Source organism: Pseudorca crassidens, chromosome 6 (genome assembly GCF_039906515.1).
Source record: "Pseudorca crassidens isolate mPseCra1 chromosome 6, mPseCra1.hap1, whole genome shotgun sequence".
NCBI classification, from domain to species: domain Eukaryota; kingdom Metazoa; phylum Chordata; class Mammalia; order Artiodactyla; family Delphinidae; genus Pseudorca; species Pseudorca crassidens.
Window position 1 is genome coordinate 83,217,478 of NC_090301.1, and position 23,780 is coordinate 83,241,257.

A 23,780-nucleotide genomic window follows, 5' to 3' on the forward strand; every position below is an offset into this window, starting at 1 on the left:
CAGTGCCATATTTTCCTGTATCGTCTGTTTCAATCAAGCGAAATAATGTTTATGTTCTTAAAAGTTGTGTTTATCCACAAACACGAGCAAGTGTTAGCAACTAAATTCTGCTTTTCTGTGAAAGTCAACCTTGTGTCATTCATGAGCTCAGGGAGTAAGTCATATTTAAGGTCAATGTATGACTGAAAATTTTGTGTGTGTCTTGAGAGCTTCATGATACATGCAAGGCACTCACATTTCTAACCAGAACATACTACTCTGGCAGGGAGAAATGATGATTATATTAGTGCCTCAGAAACCAGTTGCAATTTCTTAAGTCCTCAGAAGCCTGCACAATCAGCTTAAAAATAATCAGTTTTATTTGTTTGTTAATATGTTTGCTTTTTATATTCTATCACTAAAAACTAAATATCTTTCACCAATTCAAATTCCTATGGACTGTGTTTTGCTTATAAACTTTTTAAATTTTTATTCTATATTAGAGTATATTTGATTAACAATGTTTTGTTAGTATCAGGTGTACAGCAAAGTGATTGTTATACGTATACATGTATCTATTATTTATCAAATTATTTTCCCATTTAGGTTGTTACATAATACTGAGCAGAGTTCCCTGTGCTATATGATAGTAAGTCCTTGTTGATTATCCATTTTAATTGTCCTTAGTTGCATCCCTGCCACTTTGAACTACCCAGGTATCTGTCCTTAAAATTCTGTGTGGAGGGCTTCCCTGGTGGCGCAGTGGTTGAGAGTCCGCCTGCCGATGCAGGGGACTCGGGTTCGTGCTCTGGTCCGGGAAGATCCAACATGCCGCGGAGCGGCAAGGCCCGTGAGCCATGGCCGCTGGGCCTGTGCGTCCGGAGCCTGTGCTCCGCAACCGGAGAGGCCACAACAGTGAGAGGCCTGCGTACCGCAAAAAAAAAAAAAAAAAAAAAAATTCTGTGTGGAGACTTCCCCTTCTCCAAGTGCCGAATTAGATAAAAACTGAGCACCCTTCTCACTGAGGACACTAGAACTGGATGGGGGGTGGGATAATTGCTAGAAGTGTCTGCTTGAAGGCATCAGAGAGCTAAAAGGTGTGAAATGTTTTCAGCTTAAGATCCAGGAGGAGATGAAAGTCCGTAGCATTGGGTTGCTTTTCCCCTAGGGACCTTTGCAAATTCCCAAAGAGGTGACTGAAGGCTGAGTAGTTCTTTTGATCCTTTCATGGCCAGGAAGGACAATTTAGAATAGCAGGCTCACAATGACAGTGACCCTGGTATATCCCCTTATCTTTAAATTGGGACGGATAGCTCCACCAGAAGACAAGGTAAACTGGAAGAAAATCAGGCATCATGCAGACTTTAGCCCATCTACTAGTCATTTAAGTGGCCCAGAAAATTACTGCTCAAGTTGGATTAAGGTATTCCGGATGTTAGTTCCCCCCACGTGTCTAACCAGAGCAATACAAGAGCCTAGACTTCAAATTATTATCTACAAGTAAGTTATCAAATACAGTGTCAAGCATCAAATCAAAGATAACCTAAGGGAAAAGGAAATATGGATGAGAACCAGTACAAAAAAGGAGAAAATTGAAAGAGAGCTGTAGGGGCTCTTGATGTTGGAGGTATCAAATATAGACTTAAAAGCCAATGCTTACTATACTTAAAGTCATTTTAAAAAATAGAAGTTAATGATCTTAGAGAATGTAAAATGACAAAAAGAAGGCTTAAACAAATAAGAATTCTAGAACCGTAAATTGTAAAAGACAGGATGAAGAAGTTTATGGATAGTTTAACAGCAGAGTAGATGTGAATAAAAGAGAACTGGAGATATCTAAAAGAGATAAGGATGAAATATCAAGAGTGGATTATGGAGAGACAAAAAGATAGACAATGTAGAAAAAAGAGTAAGAAACAGAGAAGGCACAATCATTAGACCCAGCATACTTTTATTTGGAATCCACGTTCAAGTGAGGATAGCTGAGAATTTTCCAAAACTTATTAAAAATTAATTCATAGATTCAAGGGATCATGCTAAATCCTAAGCAATATCTTAACAGAAACTCACAGTTAGATTATCACAGGAAAACTACTGAAAACGAAAGACAAAGAGAAATCTTAAAACCATTCAGAGGAAAAACGATGAGAGAAAGATTACTTAAGTGGAATAAAAAAAATTAATCATAGATGACTTCTAAACAGTATCAATGGAAAAAAGAGTAAGATGAAAGAAAATAGTAGCTAATCCAAAGTTTTTAAGGCCACTGAATATTTACATCTATAGTAAAGATGCAATAAAGCTATTTTTAGACAAGTAAAATTAAGGAAATAAAGAAAGGAATAATAAACTGAATATTTGGTTCCTCTTATCAACCAAGATTTTTTAAAGGTATAAATAGTATTAAAGAAATTATTGTTCTGAGTCAAGCATAAGGCTATAGTGGATTTCTATCATATTTCTTATGTGGATCCAGTTATGGTCACATATTAGATTATGATAGAGAAAAATAATTTAGAGCCAGATATCAGAAAACCTGCTATGTAAGAAAAATATTCTTTTGGATCCCTAACTTACCCCACTCACAAAAATTAACTTGAAATGGAATAAGAACTTAAACATAAAGTCTGAAACCATAAAACTCCTAGAAGAAAACATAGGGAATATGTTCCTGGAAATTGGCTGTGGCAAGGATTTTTGGATATGACACAAAAGCACAAGGAACAAAAGCAAAAATTAACAAGTGGGACTACATCAAGCTAAAATGCTTCTGCACAATAAAATAATCAGTCAGCAAAATAAAAAGGCAACCTACAAAATAGGAGAAAATATCTATAAACCACAGCTCTGATAAGAGGTAAATATCCAAAATTCATAAGGAACTCATACAACTCAATAGGAAAATAAAAGAAACAAATAGTCTGGTTTAAAGATGGGCAAATGACCTGAATAAACAGTTTTCCATAGAGGACATACAAATGGCCAACAGGTACGTGAAAAGGTGCTCAACATCACTCATCATCAGGGAAATGCAAATCAAAACCACAATAAGATATCACTTCACACCTGCCAGATGGCTATTATCAAAAGGAGAAGAGATAATAAGTGTTGGCAAGGATGTGGAGAAAAGGCAGCCCATATTCACTGTTGATAGGAATGTTAACTGGAGCAGCCACTATATAAAACAGTATGCAGGTTCCTCAAAGAATTAAAAATATAACCATATGATCTAGCAATCCCACTTCTGAATATGTCCAGAGGAAGTGAAATCACTATCTTAAGGAGCTAGCTGCACTCGAATGTTCATTGCAGCATATTCCCAATGGCCAAGACATGGTAACAACCTACCTGTCTGTCAGTGGGTAAAAAAGAAATCCTGTCATTGGTGACTACATGGATGGACCTTGACGGCATTATTCTAAGTGAATTAAACCAGACACACAAAGACAAATACTGTATGATCTTGTTTATATGTGAAATATAAAAATGCTGAATTCATAGAAGCAGGGTAGATTGGTGGTTGCCAGAGGCTGGGGAGTAGGGGGTAAGGGAGGGGTGGCGGTGAGGAAATGATGGTCAGAAGCTACAAACTTCCAGTTATAAGAGGAATAAATTCTGGGGATCTAATGTATAGCATGGTGGCTCTAATAGTTGACAATACCGTATTGTATACTTGAAATTTGCTATGAGAGTAAATATTAAATGTTTTCACCGTAACAACAATAACAGCAAAATATAATTATGTGAGGTGAAAGATATGTTAACTAACCTTACCGTGGTAAACACTTCACAGTTTACAACTGTATCAAACCATCTTATTGTACACCTTAAACTTACACAATGTTATATGTCAAGTATGTCTCAATAAAGCCAGAAAAAAGCTAAATACTTTCTAATAAGAATATGACACATATCTGTATTTTGGCTGAAATTTGAAGGATGAGATTTGCTGAGTGCATGACATGAAATAGAGCTTTAATGTTGGCATATTAGGTGTTGGGATCAATATACTGGGTTCATGAGTTCTGTCATATTCATACTTTATATACTACAAAAATGGGAGGCTGAATCCTCCACAGAATCTGTTATTACTTATTTAATGCCCATTTTCAGCAAGTAACCTCCCAGGCATTACAAATGGGGAATATGAAGAAAGCAAAGATGTTTATGGAATGTCTTTCTCCTCGAAAGAGTTTTCTATCTAGTGAGAATGGAGTTGGCTGTGTAGTCATGCATGAATAAGACATAGAAGTGAACCAGTTTGGGTGGAGTAAGTGCTGAATGTGGACTGAGAACGGAAGTCTAAAGCTTTCCAATGGGAATCCTGTTGTTGAGCATGGGCTTTTTTGAGGCGCTGCTTCATTTTTAAATCGCTCACATCTCTCAGCATACAGAAACTTTAGCATTAAGTCTATGCCCTCTCTGAAACTTTGGATCCATTTATCATCTTTAGAACCTCAGAGCATACAGAGGTTCTTTTGATGAAATCTCACCTCCCCTGGAAGACTCCCTTGAACCCACATCTCAGAACTTCAGTGATGTACGTCTATAGAACTTTATAATTGATCCTCATGTTATAGTCACTTAAATTTCATGGGTTTATTTATTCACTAAGTCTCAGAAATGTTTGATTTTCAAGGACTTTATTGGACACTTGAGAGTGATAGAAGATATAGATCTTGCATAAAACTTTGGCTCATCTTGCTTACTAGTGTCTCTGCTCCTCTTTGATTAATTTTACACTGATCTGTTTAAATAAAGACTACTCTGTTTTGTGAGTAGAAAATTGATGTCATTTTTTCCCTTGTTTTCACATACAATACATGTCCTGTAGTTCCAGCCATGGATCAACTGAGTGAACCATCTGTGGACACCTTATGTCAGTGTAGCTAAATTAAAAGATCGAGTTATGAGACCTTAATTAGTTCCTTGAAAGTAATGTTTGTAGTTTTCAGATTCAAAGTAATGGAACAGACTTCCTCTTGTTAATGGTAGAGGCATTATGAAAAGAAATCTACTTCTATACAGATTCTTTTCACAAATCAAAAGAATCTGAAAGCTACATAACTACTAAGTTATGAAGCATGCTTGGTTTTATGATCTTCATGCATATATCTGAAATTTATAAGTGAATTTGTCCACTGTCTGTGGTAAATAATTGTGATTAGATCATACATATAAAATTCTAAATGATTAATTAGTATTTAACTTTTTGTCTTCAGAATATTAATGTGTTTACTATGGGGAGAAGTAGAAAATATTCAAAAGCAAACAGAGGTTAGCTTCAAAATACTGATTATCTTACCAATCAGAATCAAATTTAGTATATATTTTTTCCTACCAATATATGTGTGAGTGTATTTATGAAAATGAGTTTATAATGTAATGGAGATAATTTCTCGTAGGGCTGCCAGTAGGATTAAATGAGAACATGCAGCAGACTGCCTGGTACTCCACAGGTACTCAGTAATGTAGTTAATATAAGTTAATATTGAGAACAAATGTATGGACACCAAGGGGGGGAAAGCAGAGGCAGGGGTGGGTGGTGGTGGTGTGATGAATTGGGAGATTGGGATTGACATATATACACTAATATGTATAAAATAAATAACTCATAAGAAACTGCTGTATAAAAAATAAAATAAAATTTGAAATAAAATGTATTTACAATTTTTGAACCTGCTTTTATCACTAGACTGAATGTAATGAACATTTGTTGTGAGTAGATGTTCATTTACAATTCCTGGGTTTTTTTTTTCTTTTAGTGATGTGACTATATTCAGTTGTATGGATAAACGTAATTAATTTTTCCTTATTACTGGGAATAAATTATTTAAAATTTTTTATTATAATAACAGTGAGGCAAAAATCCTTATTATTTGAGCTTTAAAAAAATGTTTTCCTTAAACCTTCTTTAGTTATTTTAGCCGGACAATATGCACCTGTGATATGTTGTAGTCTAATTTAAAATTTGACCATTTCTCCAACAAAACAAGTACCTCACATAAATTTAATTGTTTATCCTCGCCCCATCCTTTATGCTATAACAGTCAAATATTTTATAACAGAATATTGTTTATTATATGCCAATTATAAATTTACCTCTCAGCTTCAAATCTCTCCTGCATTGCCCTAGTTGGTGATGCTGGAGGTGGGCCCTGAAAACCTTGCTCCTTTGCCGGTTGGCTCAATATTAGGCTTTGCGGTAGAGGGACTGAAACACACACTGCAGCACAGAGCAAGGGACTGGACTTGTTTTTCCGATTCTGCTGTGCTTTTCTTTTTGCTTCCTATGGCAGTGCTCTTAGTATAGGATAATGTCCAATGGTTTTCAAGCTTCTTCGTTTCACTGGAAATCAAGTGACTTCCTGGTAACCAATCCCAGTCCACTGCATATGGACCAGCTCTTTCCCCATAATACCCAGTGAACTTCCCTACCTTCCAGTAGGCCATAGTATTTCTCTCTTCAGCAATGCCTGAATCTCAGCTTGGTGGTGGTGGTCTGCAAGCAGGGAGTCTTCCAAGTATATTTCTTCCTTCGGTAGTTTTCCTCAGCCTTCGAGGTAAAAGATTCTCCCATTTGCTATTCCTATATTGTTTAAAGTTCTCTTAACCATTTTTAGTAGTTAAACCATCTCTTGCTAATTACTAATTCTTTATATTAATATGAATTAATTTATACTCAATTTATTCCTGTTCAAATTATTGAGTGTTTTATGTTTCCTGATAGAACTTGATCCACATTGTAATTTTAAGTAGTTAATATTCATTTATATTTACTAATATATTTATCTTTTCTGATCATTTTATTCCAAACTAAAGCTTTGAGCCTCCAACTGAGGGCATGTTTCTTCATTATGATGAAATCTGCTTAGTATTTCGTAGAGTGCAAGTGTGAGGGGTACAGAGTCTTTTGTTGATTTGATTTGGTCTGAAAACTATTTTACCATCAGCTTAAAATCATATTTCTGCTGAATATATATTTCTAGATTAATAGCTTCCCCCCCCTTTTAGTACTTTAAATATTTCAGTCTATTGTCTTCTAGCTGCCAAAATTTGGTTGATATTCAGCCATCAGGATGTGGTTTCAGTGAAAGTAATTTGTTTTGCTTCTGGTTGCTTGTCAAATTTTATCTTTGTATTTGATTCTTAGTAATTGGCTATGAGTAGTTTTCTTTGTACTTATCCTATGAAATTCACTGAGATTCTTGAATCCGTGGTTTGATTCGTTAGATTATTACTTCATTTTTCTTTCTGTGCCATTATCCTTCTCTTGTTCTAGGAATCTGAAGTTTTTCTGATCTTTTGGTTGAGTTTCACCTACTCTTCTCATCTATTCTTTTTTTTTTTCATTTGTTTTCTCTCTGTACTTCAGTTTGGACGTTTTCTGTTGACATTGCTTTGACTTCACTAATCCTGTTTTCTACTCTGTGTAGTCTGTTGTTAAACCCACCCCATGAGATTATCACCAAACTAGGAAGAAGGTTCCTTGTATTTTTTATTATTAAGGCTGAATCTTTATATGGTGTAAAATTCAATGACTATTGACAAACTGTGTACATCTTGGTACAACAACAAAGAGATATAGCTAATTTTCATCATCTCAGAAATTTCTTTCACATCCACTTTCAGTCAATTCACATACCTTATAAATAAGAATTCTTCTTATTTCTGAAACCATAGACTGATTATCCCTGTTCTTGAATTTCATATAAGTGGAAGCCAACAGTGTTTACTCTTCTGTGTCTACCTGCTTTCATTCAAGATGTTTTTGAGATTTACTCATGTAGTTATATTACTACTACTATTGCTGCTACTACTATGAGGCAGTATTCCTTTGTATGAATATATCACAGTTTGATTATCCATTATATTGTAGATGGATATTTGGGTTGTTGTCATTTTGTGGATAGTATGAACAAAACTGCTACTCAAATAATCTTGTACAAGTTTTTCTACTTGCATATATATATATATGTTTGTATTTGTCTTGGGAAAATACCTAGGAATAGAATAACTGGGTCATATGGTAAGTATGTATTTAAATTTATAAGAAAATTCCAGTTTTCTAAAGTGGTTGAAACATTTTATTCTTCCACAGCAATTAGTAAGAGTTCCAGTGACTCCACATCACCAACATTTGGTGTTGACAGTCATTTTCTTTTTTTAACCATCCTAGGGGGTGTGTAGTGGTACCTCATTGCCATTTTAATTTATGTTTCTCTGATTACTAAAATGTTGAGCACTTTTCTTATGCTTATTAGCCAATAATTTATCTTCCTTTTAGAAGTTCCTAAGCGATTTTGCCCATTTTTATTGGGTTATTATTTTTTTGTTACTTACCATGAACAGTTGTTTACATAGGCTAAATATAAGTTATTTTCCAGATATATATATATACATATATATATATATATATGTATTACAAATATTTCCTCCCAGTGTGTGACTTGCTTTTTTATTTTCTTAAAGCTGTCTGTTCATGGGGAGAAGTTTTAAATTTTGATAAAGTCCAATTTATCCATATTTTTTCTTTTATTGAATCTCTAACTCTCTTGCATTTTCTTCTAAAAGTTTTATAGTTTTGCTCTTATATTTGTGTCTATGATCTATTTATAATTAAGGTTTTGGTATGGTATGAGCTATGGGTCAAAGTTTTTTATTTGTTTTTGTTTTCCTATATATTTATCTAGTTTTTCAGGGACCATTTTTTGTAAAGATTTTTTTTTCCCTCTTTTTATTGCCTTAGCCCGTTGATGAAAATCAATAAACATTCTGGACTCTATTCTGGTTCATTTAGGGAAAATTGACATCTTAACAGTATTGAGCCTTCCAATTTATGAATATATATCTATTCTTAAGATTTACTTAGGTGTTACATTATCTAGAAAATATTCCAGGACCCTTGTATCTGACCCCCTTAGAAGAGCAACTAGACAAACTTAGTTTCTATAATCTTGGCACAAACAAAAATAGAGTTAATTCTTTAATAATGATACCAATTCATCTATAATGCTGGTTTAGGAAGAATTTAAATTCATCTATTTTATTTAAACACTAAGAGCCAGGCGTTACTCTTCAGGCTGAAAACATAAAGATAAGTACAATATGAATCGTAACCTCACAAACATGGGGCTGATATGATTACTAACTTTGTTTAAACAAAGTTCTTTCACATTTCTAAACATATTAAATTGTAAGAGTATTACTTTATATAAATTTGCTTCATTTTTCATTCATTTCCTTGAATCTTATAAATCAGTTGTAACTGTTACTATGGAGGTATATTGTGCATGTGTGTGAATTTGTATCAGTTTATTAAAGGCTTCCTGTCATCTCTCTATTTTACTTTTTGGATTTTTAGGAAGTGCAATTTAACTCTTTCACGTCTATCCTCATTCTTTTATTACCACTCTCCCCTTCAAATCCTTCTGAGATTCACGTTATGTTCCATTTCACTGACTAGCTCTTCAGTTTTATCTATTTGAACTATTTATTGAGTTGCCTATTTTAATGGATATTTTCACACCCAGAACCCCTACTTGTTATGGTTGTTATATTTTATTACGTTTTGTTCCTGTTTCAGGTTTACAATATCCCCCTTCGCTATTTGACAACACTTAAATGCTTGTTGAATCAGCTTCATCCTATAGGTTTGGAGTTTGTTGTCTTTCTCTTCTATTTATTGAGCTCTCAAGATGTCTTTTTTTGCTTTTCTTTGTAAGTGTATATTACCTTTTGGGGATTAGTCATCTTTACTGGGTTGTGTAGTTTGGGATGGGGGAAAAAATCCATGTCCTGACCTTTGTCCCTCTTGGTGACTTTAGCGGGTAGGGGAATGCCAAGGAACCGTCAAGGGATAATTTGTACATTTACCCAGACACTGTTATTTTTAAAAAGCCAGCACTGTACCTGTTTTCTTTTCCTTACTTTTTAAAAAAGCTAAATTGATCCTATCTATACTGTTTCTACTCCAGGTTATTCTGCCTTTTATTCTCTCTACCTCTACCTCCCCCTCTCTGTCACTCTCCCACTCACACACAGCACTAACTACCTTCTTTTGTCCCAACTGATCCACCAACCTCTCTATGACTTTGACTGGCTGACAGATCCATCAGCCTCTCTTTCTAGAACCTCTTCAGGTTCTATATATATATAGAAGGAGCCAGACGACCATATTATTTTACCATATTTTCAGGAACTAGAACTTGGAAGAGTCCCTCAATGGATAAATATAGAGAAATATAAATTAACTCCTTAAATTATTCTCACCACTGTAGAATCTCAGAAGCTAAATAGCTTGTCAAAATTAAATGAGAAACCTTTTTTTCAGAGCTCTTTGAGGACAAATAATGGAACATATCCTTTCACTTATAATTCCCTGTATCAGGATTTAACTCAGAGTAAGGGGGTCTATAAATGTTGTCACCTGTGAATAAATTTCCATATAATTTCTTATTAAATTTGAAAGGTATTATGACCAAATTGATTGGACTAGCTAGGAAAAACACAACAAAAAAGTATGCTTTTTGAGAGTTAATTTCAGAATACCTCAAATCATTGAAAATTTGTTAATACACAATCACCCTATGACTCCCTTCATTGATAAATACAGCATACATCCAAGACTTCAATATGTACTACCACACATACAAAAATTCATGGTTTAGTGTTTTTTAATACTGATTTTTGTACTTATTAATCTGATATGATTCTGTAAGTCTTTGAAAGTTAATACCAAACAAATAAGTAAGAAATAAGAGATGTGAGGATTTCTGTTAACTTGGCCAACAGTTTTAAAAAGAAATACAATCTGATAGTGATTTTATTTTCTCCAGTTCTATATGGTTAAAAAAGGAGGGGGATGATTCAGTGAGAAGAGATGGCACTCACCCATCCATTTAAAATCAGTGCTATATTTCCAAGGGCTAAAAGAGTTACAGTTGCACTGTTCATTACTTTGGAAGTGTCACATTTCCTAGTATGACAAGATGTATTATGGATGGGGGTTTTTACAGATGTGGAGAAATCTCTTTCCAAGTTTTTTTAATTTGATTTTCTCCCCTTCTGCCTCTTTGTACTTCAGCGGCAAACCTCGGGATAATGGGATTACTTTATGCCTTCCACATCAGGCTCTGGATGAGTGCACAGAGGCCAGTGGCAAGAGAAATAAGATGGCTGTAAAAATGCAAACATTGGATGTTAAAAAAGGTGCACCCAATAACTTGCCCTTAAATTTAAAGGGAACTAAATGAGGAACTTCTGGACAATTTATCTTTCTGTTTACTGATAACAAGTCACTTTGTTTTTATGTGCTCAGTCTAGTATTCCATAATTTATTTGAAAGTAGATGAGAAATAATGTAGATAAATGATGAAGTGTCAGGGTCTGACGCTCTTAAATGAAGCTATTATGGTCAAAGAGAAAATGTAAAACCTGCGGCTCATTATGAGAGTGTTCTACTTGTCAGTTAAGTGAAAAGGCCTGGAATGATTTCCAGTTTATTTGTCATTGCAGTTATTAAAGCTGTCTTTTTGGTGCCATGAAAATGAATTGAAGACTTTATTCGAAGTAAATTTGTACTAAAGCTTTCAGATGTATCTTATGTGAGCTCAGTGAGGCAGGGAAGCAGCTTAAAAGCTAAAATATTACAAGGAGACAGCTACCAAAGTCTTTGAAACATACCAGAATATACAAGAGTCAATAAATAAAGTATTTTCTTGACTAGGAAACAAACTCTTTGACTGATGTCTTGGTAACAGGATATAGCAGTTGCTAATTGTTGGTAGGTATTTTATTCCAGTAAGGAACAAATTGCCTACATATTTGAGTAACACTTATAACAGAGTATCTTTCCTAAGATTGATTTCTAAGAAAAATGAAAAGATGCATCATTTAAAATAAGATACACTTATAAGAATGTAATGAGAATTAACAGAACGGACACATCACAGAAGCAGAAAAGGTTTAGTCCCTTCTGAATAACTATAACTACTAGGCTCTAAAAACAAGCTTTATAAAGTTTAGAAGGTAAGACATTCAGAAAGCCTGAGCTGCACAATCTGTTTTCCTAATTGAATTACTGGACTACAGCAGGCTACATCTGACTACAAGGGATGAATACATTATTGACATTTTTATCTCACATGTCTATTCTTAAAATATTTTACATTCTTGCTGAGGTGTGAGAATAACTTACATTTTAGCTTACATTAGAAGGAGGTCAAATCAGATAGACTTGCATATGTTTGAGATGGAATTTTTTTTGAAGCATTGAAAAAATTAACTCTTTTGTATTTCCTTATTTCATGATCAAAAGGGAGGCATTTGGTGTTTCTTTGAACTAGTCTGGCAGTTAAAAATACTTTTTTGTATGGTTTAGCTATGCTGTTTCATAATTTAAAATTAATAGGTGTAAATAAAGGAAAATGAAAGACCCTTTCTCTACATTGGTTTCAACCCCATCACATGAAATAAGTAGAATCACTAAACTGAATGTTTTACTTCAAGCCTGAGAAATCTGCCAGCCCTGTCTTTGACTCTTCATTGTGGATATTAAAAATGTTTTGACACAGCTTCAGGGTCAGTTTTAAAACAAAATGGATTCTGCATCCCCCTCAGAGGTTTCCTACAGATTTTATAGCCATTTTCAGTGATATTGTCAAAGTAAAATGTCTACCAGGCTCTTTATTATATGCCTTATTTTCTGGCCTTTAGATGCACAACAAAACCTTCCTTTGAAATAAAACTCAGTGTTATATTTGGGATATTTTAAATATTCCTATAACTTTTTATGCTAATAACTATAAGAAGTCTCAATGATTTAAAAATAAATGCTTTACAAAATTATAGCTGCGACAATAGAGAAATCTATGTTGTAGTAATTGCTGGTTAAAGGTGTAGAGTTTAGATTAGATTCAGACAGAATCAGATTGAGACTGTTTATACTCCCAATAAGATTTGAAAAGAAGCAAAATGGTTGAATTCTGTTGGATAAGCAGTTATTTGGGGGAAAATTTTTGATAATTCATGTGTTAATGTTTGTGCTTATAGATCTGCTTTTTGTGTGTGGATACATTCCATAAGGTCCTTTTATTTTTGAGCATACTCAAGTTTGTATTTCAAGTTAGTTAATTCACTTTGGCTGGTCAATCAAATATATTTTATCCCATTTTACTTATTTAATATACAGATGTCAAACACTAAATTAGTTGAATTACAAACATAATTGCTTTTTATTGAGCTCATGGAGTAAACAGGATCATAAAATGAGGTATATAGTATATGAAATTAAGTGCAATTAAAGGATGGCATAGGGATTCAGGGGCAGTTTAATTTAGCCTAGGTCCATAGTAAGGAAGACTTCACAGTGGGAAAGATTCCTGACCTCAAATATTGAATTCCGAAAAGACAGAAAAATCAACTCAGTGGGACTAGGTCAAAAGTATTCTACATTCATGGTTATATAACCTCCAACAATCCAGCTAGCTAATTCCTTTGTTGCCATGGTACTAGGCTAAATTTCTTTGGGTAAAAACCACTGTGCTTTTTCTTCCCTGAAAAATACCTAAAGTTAATGTGGGACTCTAGCCAAATTAACCATAGAGAGTACCTTATCTGTTAGGTTAGCCACTGGGGACTAAACCTGGTTTCCTTTACTATAAACTACCATGGACTGAAATCATACTCTCCTACAGTATTTCTATAAATATATATTCACAATGTTCACATAGAGAATTAATCAACATGTGTTGGTTTAACATTAACAATGGAAAACAATGAGGAAATTCAGCAATAGGCACAACCTTTTCATACATAAATTTGCAATCAACAAACTTAGAAATAAAAGAGTTTTTAAAATGCTCCTGTTGCTTTTCTTGAATTTCCAATTCTCTATTTTTCTCTAAAAACATGAAAAGTAATTTAAAAATTAAACTACAAATTATTTGGTGTTATAGTTCCTATTAAGGATTCAGTTTCCAGATTAGACTGTTTATTATAATATGCCAATGTAAGCTATTAATCAGTGAATACATGTTTATTGGTTATGTTTAAGTATTATTTTCAGGAAAATAAATTTATGCCTCTGAGGCAAATATCAAATGAACATTTGTCAAAGATTCTGTTTAACCCATTAATTAATGAGTGAACCAGTCAAGTTAAATCAGTTCAAAAGACATTTGATGAGGTAAGTATAGAGTTAATTTTAAAAAGAAATATTAGGGTAAGATTAGATAAATAATAAATATTTAGATATAAAACTGAGTAATGTCTTATATGGCCATAAATGATAACTTTTGGGGTTATTTCTTTCATTGGACAGAAATTATTTACATCTCTCCCTGACAAAAATCTACAAGTTAACCTCTATTCCTACAGAGTTTTTAAAATGACAAATAAATACAAAACCAAGGAATAAAAGAATACCTAGTAATCTATTGCTTATTTCTAAACTTCAGGTAATTTTTTCTGATATTTATATGTAGGTGGTATGGTCTTTTCCTACAAAAATATTGCTCTGAAATAAAGTCACTGCACTGGCATGTCAGTGTGGCTTGGTTGGGCTGGTGAGGCATTTCCATAGTGCACCAAAGTAGACAGTGTTCTTGGCTTTCATATTAGATCACTTACTTAAAATTATTGGTGTGATCAACAACTTATTTCGAATTAAATTTTTTTTTCTAATACGTTCTCTAAAAATGCCCTGATAAATATAGCTACATTAATTCCAAAGGGAAGTTAAATCTTAGCGATGCTTATTTTAAAGAGATGAATAAAGAACAAGGAATCTCCTCATACCCAGGGAATACATAAAAAGTTTCCTGTAGTTACCAGATGCTTGTTATGGATTGAACTGTGTCCCCAAAAATTCATATGTTAAAGCCTTAACCCCTGATATGATTGTATTTTGAGATAGGGTCTTTAGTGAGATAATTAAGGCTAAATGAAGACATAAGTGTGAGGCCCTCATCTGATAGGACTGGTGTCCTTTTAAAAAGAGGAAGAGACATCAAGGATGTGTGTGCATAGAGGCAAGATCATGTGTGGACACAGTGAGAAGGCAGCCATCCAAGCCAAAGAGAGAGGCTTCAAGAGAAAACAATTATGCCAGCACCTTGATCTTGAACTCGCAGCCACCAAAACTGTGAGAAAGTAAATTTTTGTTGTTTGAGCCATCCACTCTGCAGTGTTTTGTTATAGCAGCCCTAGCAGACTAATACAATGCTTTTTTTTCACTAGAATATTTATGTGGTATTAAACATAACCTATTCCCTATGACATCTAAAGCTGGTATTTTACAGTTTGTATAAATTCAAATCCAGTTGGTCATCATCACTTCATTGCTGGAAGTGCAGACTAGACAAAATTGAAAAACAAACAAAATAAAACTGCATAATGATTTACCAAAATATTTACTGTAAAATGTCTTTAAGCACTCTCAGCTCATTCCTTTGCCCTTGCCAGAATATCTCTTCTATTTTTTTAAACCAATTCATCCTCTATTCTCACTTCTCAATATGCATTTTCTCCATTCCTTGAGCTGAAGCAAGGATAAATTTCTTGTTTATTTCAATTACTTCTCAGAGAAAATACCACTAGTTTCAAAGAGTCTGACTCCATTGGACAGCTGGTCATGTTTCTTTATCCCAGCTTGCATTGCTTCTGGCTAGTTCTACTCACAAGAAGGTGTTGAATAAAAAGGACAATTTGAATCACAGTCTTGTCTTTCTAAGGCTTTGTACAGTGATATCTGTTCATATTTCTACAAGAAGCTTAGAGATAGACTAAATGTGACAAGCCTGCAACTGTCGCCAGGCACAAATACTGTTGAGGAAGCCAGATCCTGGCTTTTGGTCAGTGATATTTTATTTTTCCTTGAAGGATGGTGGACCAATGTATAGGAAAAAAGAATAAGTAAATATGAAGAAAAAGTCATTCATTTTATCCTATTAGTACTTTAAGAAAAAAATGTTTGTTAAAAATATCTGATTGAATTCTTATTATTTCCAACATGCTACACAATAACAAAGCCCTATTACTCCCCCTTGTCTTTGCTTTCCTTATCTTTATTTTTCCTTATTTCCCTTTTGAATTGTCCATGCACTGTATTTCTTTTAAAAAATAAGATCACTTATTTTCCGCCCACTCATTGACAGTCTGCAATTTCCAACCTCTTCTGACAGCTTTCCACATGATAAAAATGTAAAGCCTGGTTGTGTAAATCTCTTATGGAAGCAGTGCAGTGTAAAGTCTCTTTTGTAGGCCAGAAAAGGAAAGTCAGCCACCACTGTAGTTAATGCTTGTTAAATGAAATAAAACACAGGCACATCATGCTTATTCACTTGGTTTGTTTCTTTGAGCCCCACCTTCACTGCTAAATCATCAAGAGCAATCCATATGTAAATTAAGTTATTTATTCCAGTAGATGGGAGTAGCAAGTTATTTAGTGTGTTTGTCTTTTCTTTTGAATGGATAAAATCAACTTTCACTGTTAATTACACTGATTTTACTGAGGTAGTTAGAATATACAGTTTGCATGGCCCCATATGTTGGATGCATACACTGAGCCTAGGGGAATTTAAATGACTTTTGTAAGATCACCCAAGAACCATTGGAGGAATTCTTCCCCCAGAACAATGATTTTTCCATTTTGCCATATGGCTTTAGAAACCTATACTTGATCTTAAGTGTCTTCCTCCAAATAAGGGTAATCAGTGGTCAGACATGTGGTGAATTATTAGGCCGCTGCTATTACTCTGGAGTGCTGTTATTTGGGGGCTTATGAATAGGAAATGTAAAGTTATCTCCAAAGGGATTTTATTCTAATGTTCTTTCAAAGAATGAAAGCTTTTCTTTGAAAGGAGTTAGGATGACAAAAACCTAAGATTATTGGAAACCTGATAGCAGATCTTTCCTTGGCAAGATTAGTGTGAGTTATTACCAGTAAGTGGTAAACAGGGTTAATTCATTTTCCTTTTGTAAGTTGAACCTCAGAGAAACAGTTGCCAAAGGCATCATGGCAGATCATTCAGTCACAATGCATTGTATTGAAGAAATATGGTACCTTTTTAGCCTTTCCATCTAGTATCCTACAGCTAGTCTCTCTACCTGGACTGAACATTAGATATTTTGATTGTTCGAGTTCTAACATAGCCTCGTGTTGGTGGATAATTTTAAAGCGTCTTATTTTTCATAATTTCACTAGACTGTTTTCCAAGAAATTAGTAGGCATTAAAATGCACTTCTTCTCATAACGTCAGAATTCTTACTATGCTATACAATTTATACTTAGCCATGTCAGACATTTTCTTCCATGGAGTGATAACCTTAGTGACCGTGTGTGAAACCTATCTTTTTATTTCTAAATACCAATTTCAGTAATTTGATTTAAGAAACCAAAACGATAAGGGTTCAAGAAATAGACTCACAAATAAATGGATTCTACTCTTTCTGGCTTCCTTATGAGTAAAGAACTTTTCTACCATGTAGATTCTATGTGCTTTTCACATAAAGAAATGGTTTCTCTCATGATAGATGTTCTTCCTCAAAGTAACTTCATTGCCCAAATCTCAAAGGTAGCATTTGACTTCCTAATGATTGTGACTTTTTTTTCCTATTCACTAATGGGATAATGAAGTCTTTGTTTTTTAAGGTATCATTTATGGGGGTATATATAATCTTATGGGACATTGACTTTGCTTAATCAAAGAACATTTCATAATATATCATAGAAAATGCAGTAAAGAATTTAGGGATCATAAAATCACATCCTAAAGACAGCATTATTTTGTTGGTGTGAGAGTTATAGGTAGAAAAAGAAAACTTGCATACCTACCCTGAGGTAAATGCAGGCAGAAGAGTGAATCAAGTGTGAATGGGATTCTTCAAATATATTTTAATCAACTGAATATTTTGTTTAAATGTATGTAATAACACTTGGTGCAACTCATATTCAAAGGTGTTTTCTATCTTTTATTGACATGATTTGCATCTTAGGATATTTAAGTATAGCAAAGTGGGTATTTTTATTCATTTAAGGAAAGGTATTCGATAGGAAATTATTATTTTTGCTCTTAAAATTGGTTGTAAAGATCATGTGACTTATTTTGAAGCCAAGGTTTTAACCCGGGGGTGCAGGGGTGGTCCCTTTATGTTGCTGACCCCAGGGAATATAGTACTGTAAGTATTAGTTAAGTTTCTTACAATTACAAGTAAATGAAAATATAAATAAAAACAAACCAAGAAAAAACAACTCCAGCTAGGTTGTAGATCCAAGAAGTAGATGAACAACCAAGAATCCAGATCTGGGAACATGAACTAGAAGCTTTCATAGATATTCTCTTTAAATTACTGTAGTTAAATTGACTCAGTTTTAAAGATGTTTAGAACCTGACCCCTCAGTTACAAATGTCCAATTTCTAATGATATAGAGAAAATTAGCATGGCCCCTTGTGCAAGGATGACACAAAACTTCCTGGGTGTTAAATATTTTTCTTAGATGACAGGCTTTCTCCTGCTGCCTGCAAGCAGAGGACTCAGCTCATGAGCAGGAAAGGAAAAAAAACAAAGGAAAAGAAAGAACCCAAGTAGCTTAGTGTCGAACCTTCTTGCCCTTTACCTGTGTGCCTCTGAGCTTCCAAGTGGGGTAAAGCTGTGTATATGTGTTTTGTTTTATTTATGAAATTGTAATATGAAAACATGGATTCAGGAAAACTGTTTTACCCCCTTAAGATTTTTGTGAGAAAACTCTCCTTGGTTTTACTTATGAATTGTTTTTTCATGGGGCATTAAAAGTAAAATAGAAATTGGATACTGATGATAGGAATTTGATCATTTAAAAAATACTGACCTTAATTTTTTAAATTATGTTTATTTTGCGGTAGAGATATTTTCTCTCAACTTTGGTCACTTTGCCCAAAGAAAATAAATTATCGACATGGTACTTGCTTTCTTTGTATATTTGTGTGTACTTTTCTGTGTCCTAGGCATCTCTTAAAATGGGTTATTGTTGCATGTGATACGTGCTGTTTCCTGATATATTAACTTACTTTAGGTAGTAATAGAAATAACTAACATTTTTCCAGGCAATGTCATGTTTAGACAAGCATCAATAATTCTACCCTAATAAAACAACAGCTTATTCTGTATCAGGCACGGTGCTAAGCTGGCATCTGCAAAATAGTAGAGCCTATGTAGTTCTAGAGTTACATATATGTGTAGAGACTCATTACCGACTGAAGAAAATGTTGTGTGCCCTCTGATGAAATGTTTGAACTACTCTGACAAGTACGTTAATGGGCTCAAATCAACTATGAGTATTAAAGATAGAGATGCATCTTAACTTTACACAAAAATGATAAATTAATGAAGTATTTTTAAAATATACATTTGATTCTGAAATTAGAAAACAGCACACATTTTAACAATTTTAAGAAGTTAACTACTAAAAGACTTATAAAAACTATTTTTATAGAAAATAGTTATGCATCTATTGCATAGATTACACCAGTTAAGTAGTTAAACACCTTGGCATGTGCCTTCTCCATTCTAACAAAAAAAGCTTTTATTCTGCCTATTAGCTGCTCATTTAAATAATTTACAAAACAGATTATCTAATATATCTGAATAAACTGTCTTTACAGTTATAAACTCCTCTGTTGGGGAAAAAAATATTTGAAATGTTTTTATTGTGATTTGGAGCAGGCAAATGACTGAGTTTTACTTTATCCTCTGAACAACATTCTCTGATTCCATACTTGGAGCTGTTTCATCAGGCTTCATCAACCTGTCATTAAGACATTCTCTATAAAGTCAAATATATAGTCTCTTTATGACAGTGAGTTACCAGATGCTTAAAACTATTACATTACTGCATGACCTTTTTATCCCCTGAGTAAATTACTTGTATTCTTTATCATTCTTCAAAAGAAACACAAGACCTGAGCACAGCTCTAAGCTAGGCAATTTTTACCCAAGGGTTCTCAGGCTTCTGATTCTGCATCCTTGTTCTCCACTTCTGGACATTTCTTTCTGTCTGCCTGAAATTACATCAGTGTCCCCTTGTACACTGTTATCAAGGAAGGATAGAAATCTCTTTCCAAGAACAATAAATGACTGTTTGCAATTTCAAGTACTGCTTTTCTGGCAATGCTTATATTATATCCACTATAAAAGAGATCAAAGCCTTGAGTTTAAACTTGGGTCTTAACGCCATTGAGAATATAGTATAATAATGCAATCAGGTATTTCTTGAGGAAGAAAAAAATACATACAATTTTCCACAAAATTTTAGAGAAAGACAATATCTGGGAAAGCTACCAAGGAATATGCATTAAAAACCACACAATAAAATGAATAAACATGTTAGAGTATAATTCTGGATATCAATGAGGATAGATTTTCTTAGATCTAGAATTTTCCCTTCACCCATGTGCAGAAGGTCAGCCTGGTTTAAAGCATGTTATTTTCTAAATACTATATATATTTAAATCTTAAAACTCCTTTTTATTTACCCATAACCTCTCATTAAATGCAGAACTCCAAGATGGTTACAGCATTCCTAGAAAGTGCCAAAGTAGACTACTGTAAAACAATTAGTTCCTAGCTTTGAGATGCTATGTCCTTTAATTTGTGTTGCATTTATTCTGTAAGCAATGTAAATTCCATTTTTGTATTTTTTAAGCAAAAAAGAGTAAATTTCTCCATTTGTATGTCTAGTTGTGTAGCATACATTAGCACTATTTGTGAAGTTCCATGTTGAAAGTGATATTCTATTTTTTATTGCCAGCTATTGAACTATAAAAATTTTAAATCAATAGATAAAACTGAAGACCCAGTGTTTGACTTAGCATTGAATTTTCCCTTCTTAGTACTTTGCATCATTTCAGCATATTTACTAGTATGTCAACAGTAAGATTTTCCTAGTTTGTTCTATGTATAATTAATAATGCAATCAGTAAAAACTATTCTACAGGGAACTCACTCCTAAAGTTATACATGAATTAAAGATAAAATATGTGATATTTTACTACTATTTTTTCCCATCTGACCTATCTATAATTCAGATTGCCTAACTAAACTTAAGTATAGATATGAGGGTTAGGGTATTTGCAAAGTACTAAGCTGACAAATACAGAGTGCCAGCTATTATTTGTTTGGAAGTCAGAGATTTGAGCTATTCATTTTGTAGTCTGACAGTCATCACTACAATTCCTTGAATTCCCAAAGCTTTTCATACAGCTTCCTCAAGGACAGCTATCATGTCTTAGCTACTGCAATGACAGATGGGATATAACATGTCATGTGATGGATAACTCTGGAGCCATAGTACTTAATCCTTCTAATACTAATAGCTGCATTATCATAGAGATTTATGGGAATGTCAGTTTCAAGTTCCCAGTTCCATTCATGGGTTTTTAAAACTTCAGCTGCAAAAAACATGCATCCATCCCATTAATTCTAATTATCATGGTTCATCTTCTCAGCAGTTTTGCACTCCGGAACCTTTCAGTGCAAATTAACGTACCAAAAAAGTGTATTAATTAATATTTGTAGCTTTTAATTTCTGCAAGAGTGTTGTCTGGAAGCAGCTGGCAGTACAGGGCCTCTGCTATTGAATCTTTGCCAAACAAGTGCAGATGTAATTTTGTTATCTCTTGCTTAGTCATTTACGCAAATTAATTTGAACAATTAGCCTTTTACTGGTCCTTCATGAATCATGCAAAAGGGATCTGCCAAAAATTGCTAGTTGACAGAAAAGAATTGGTTAATGCTGTGCATTTTGGGGAAGGTAATACAGAGTGAAGCTCAATGTTATTTTAGACTGTAGACAATTGCCTAAATATTCTATTGTAAGATTTACTTAGCACTCTAAAACTTGAGAATTCCCCTTCGTGAAGAGTAAATCTGCATACTGGTAGAGGTTCAGTTCATAGGGGGATTCAAATTTTTTGTGAAATATAGAGCTTGAATATGTCTTAATCAAGTACATATGTAAAATACGAAAGGAGTTTTCATTATGAAATAGAAAAAATAGAACTAAATTATCATGATTTTCAGGTCACAGGTCCTCATTCCTACTTAGTTAATATTTGTGTTCACATTTGTGTAATTATTTATTTGTTATATAAGGTAGATATAAAACACATTTGTAGCCTCTTTTGGTAGCTTCTGATAATCTTCTAACTTTCTAAGAAGTTAGAGATGGAGAATATTTTTAAATAGTTAAATAGCTAGTTATTACATTTTAAAGGAAGATCTGGATAAAAGAGACTTTAAGTGTAGGATACATAATTAAATCACCTGAGAAATGACAGAGATCTATTTTTTGGTGTTCAGGTAAAGTTACCAGTATCTTAAAGGAACAAAAATAAAAAATGTAAAATTTGCAATTTTTTTCCTTGGAAGTGGCCCAAACTATCTGTGATTTTATGTTTTCAGTTTAATTCCAATCTATTTTTTGGACATTTTTAATCACTAGAACTAAGGATTTTTCATCTACTATTATATACAGGTGTTTGTACATTGTTATAATGTCAAACAAAAGCTCACAGCAAAATAAGTCTTTCTTTACTTTGTATAGAATTCATTAGAAAAGTCCAAGAAATCTTTCATGGTGTTTCCTTAGTGTTAAGGAATATTGACAATTATGCATTTACGTGTTTTAAATACATGTATATATGCTCACATGAAAAGTGTATTTATATTTGTTTAAAATGTGTCATTCTATTTCCTTCTTATTATTTAATTATGGAAGAAAATTATTAACCTCAGACTATAGTTTTGAAATTTAGGTGCCTGTCGCAGCCTAAATAGATCTTAAAAGTGAGTCTACCTGCAATAGGACTAATGAATCCTCTACTGCAGAATATTTCTAAAATCCAAGTTACTGGTCACACCTGGGTAATAAATCATTGTAGTCATATAGATTAAAAGCATCATGAATGTCTAAAACTGCAAAATGATTGTTTTTCAGTTTTTCGCTCCATGGTAAAATTTAAAAATTTCCAAATATGATTTCTGTAAACCTAACATTTATGGAAAAATTAAATCAAATATTTGAAGTATTTTAAATTATCATTTATAGAAAATCTTACTTAAACTCTTTGTTGGTCTCAGTCATCTTGTAAGTAAATTGCTTTGGAGTAAATAGTGCCAAATCAAGCTCCATGTAAAGTAAATTCAGTGAATATTTAGGTAATTTACAGTTTTAAAACACAATCAATTTTATGTTTCCTGTTTAAAAAAACATTTTCCCACCGTTGAAAACCTAAAAACTACAACAAAGAAGTATTGTAAAAATCACCTGCAATATCACTTTTGCAGAATAACTACAGTTAAGTTATTCATCTTATTCCAACTTTGTTCTACATATTTTTAAAAGCATCACCATGCTGTAAGTAGTAAAATCTTACGTAACATGAAGAATGGGCTCACTATTAAAAATCACTATTAATATAATTTTAATAAATTTATGGTTTTAAAATTTAATTGCTCATTTTGATGTTACTACATATTAAGTTGTATCCTTTTCTTTCAGTTATAAATAATAAAGCAGTGGACATCTTTACTCATCAACCCTTCCTGTATTTCAGTTGAATTCTTTAGGTCTGATTTTCAGAAGTGGTGTTATTTACTTAAATGGTATGAATACATTGAAATTTGATACACTATGCTTCATTACTTTCCAAAATGGTTGTGCTTTTCCTTAGATATATGAGAAAACTTAGATTACCACATCTCTAACAGTATCAGATATTATCATCAAAACAATAACAAAATAAATCTTTAATATTGTAGGT

At 33.3% G+C, this 23,780-nt stretch overlaps 1 long non-coding RNA gene and 1 other non-coding gene across 2 annotated transcripts in view; both read left to right on the forward strand.

Moving 5' to 3' along the window:
* The window catches only part of LOC137225877 (uncharacterized), a 383,954-nt gene that overhangs the window by 187,693 nt on the left and 172,481 nt on the right, over positions 1-23,780 (forward strand). The window lies entirely within an intron of this gene.
* LOC137226837 (U6 spliceosomal RNA) lies at positions 18,370-18,473 on the forward strand. Its single transcript, XR_010944540.1, has one exon. It is a non-coding gene; the product is annotated as a U6 spliceosomal RNA (small nuclear RNA).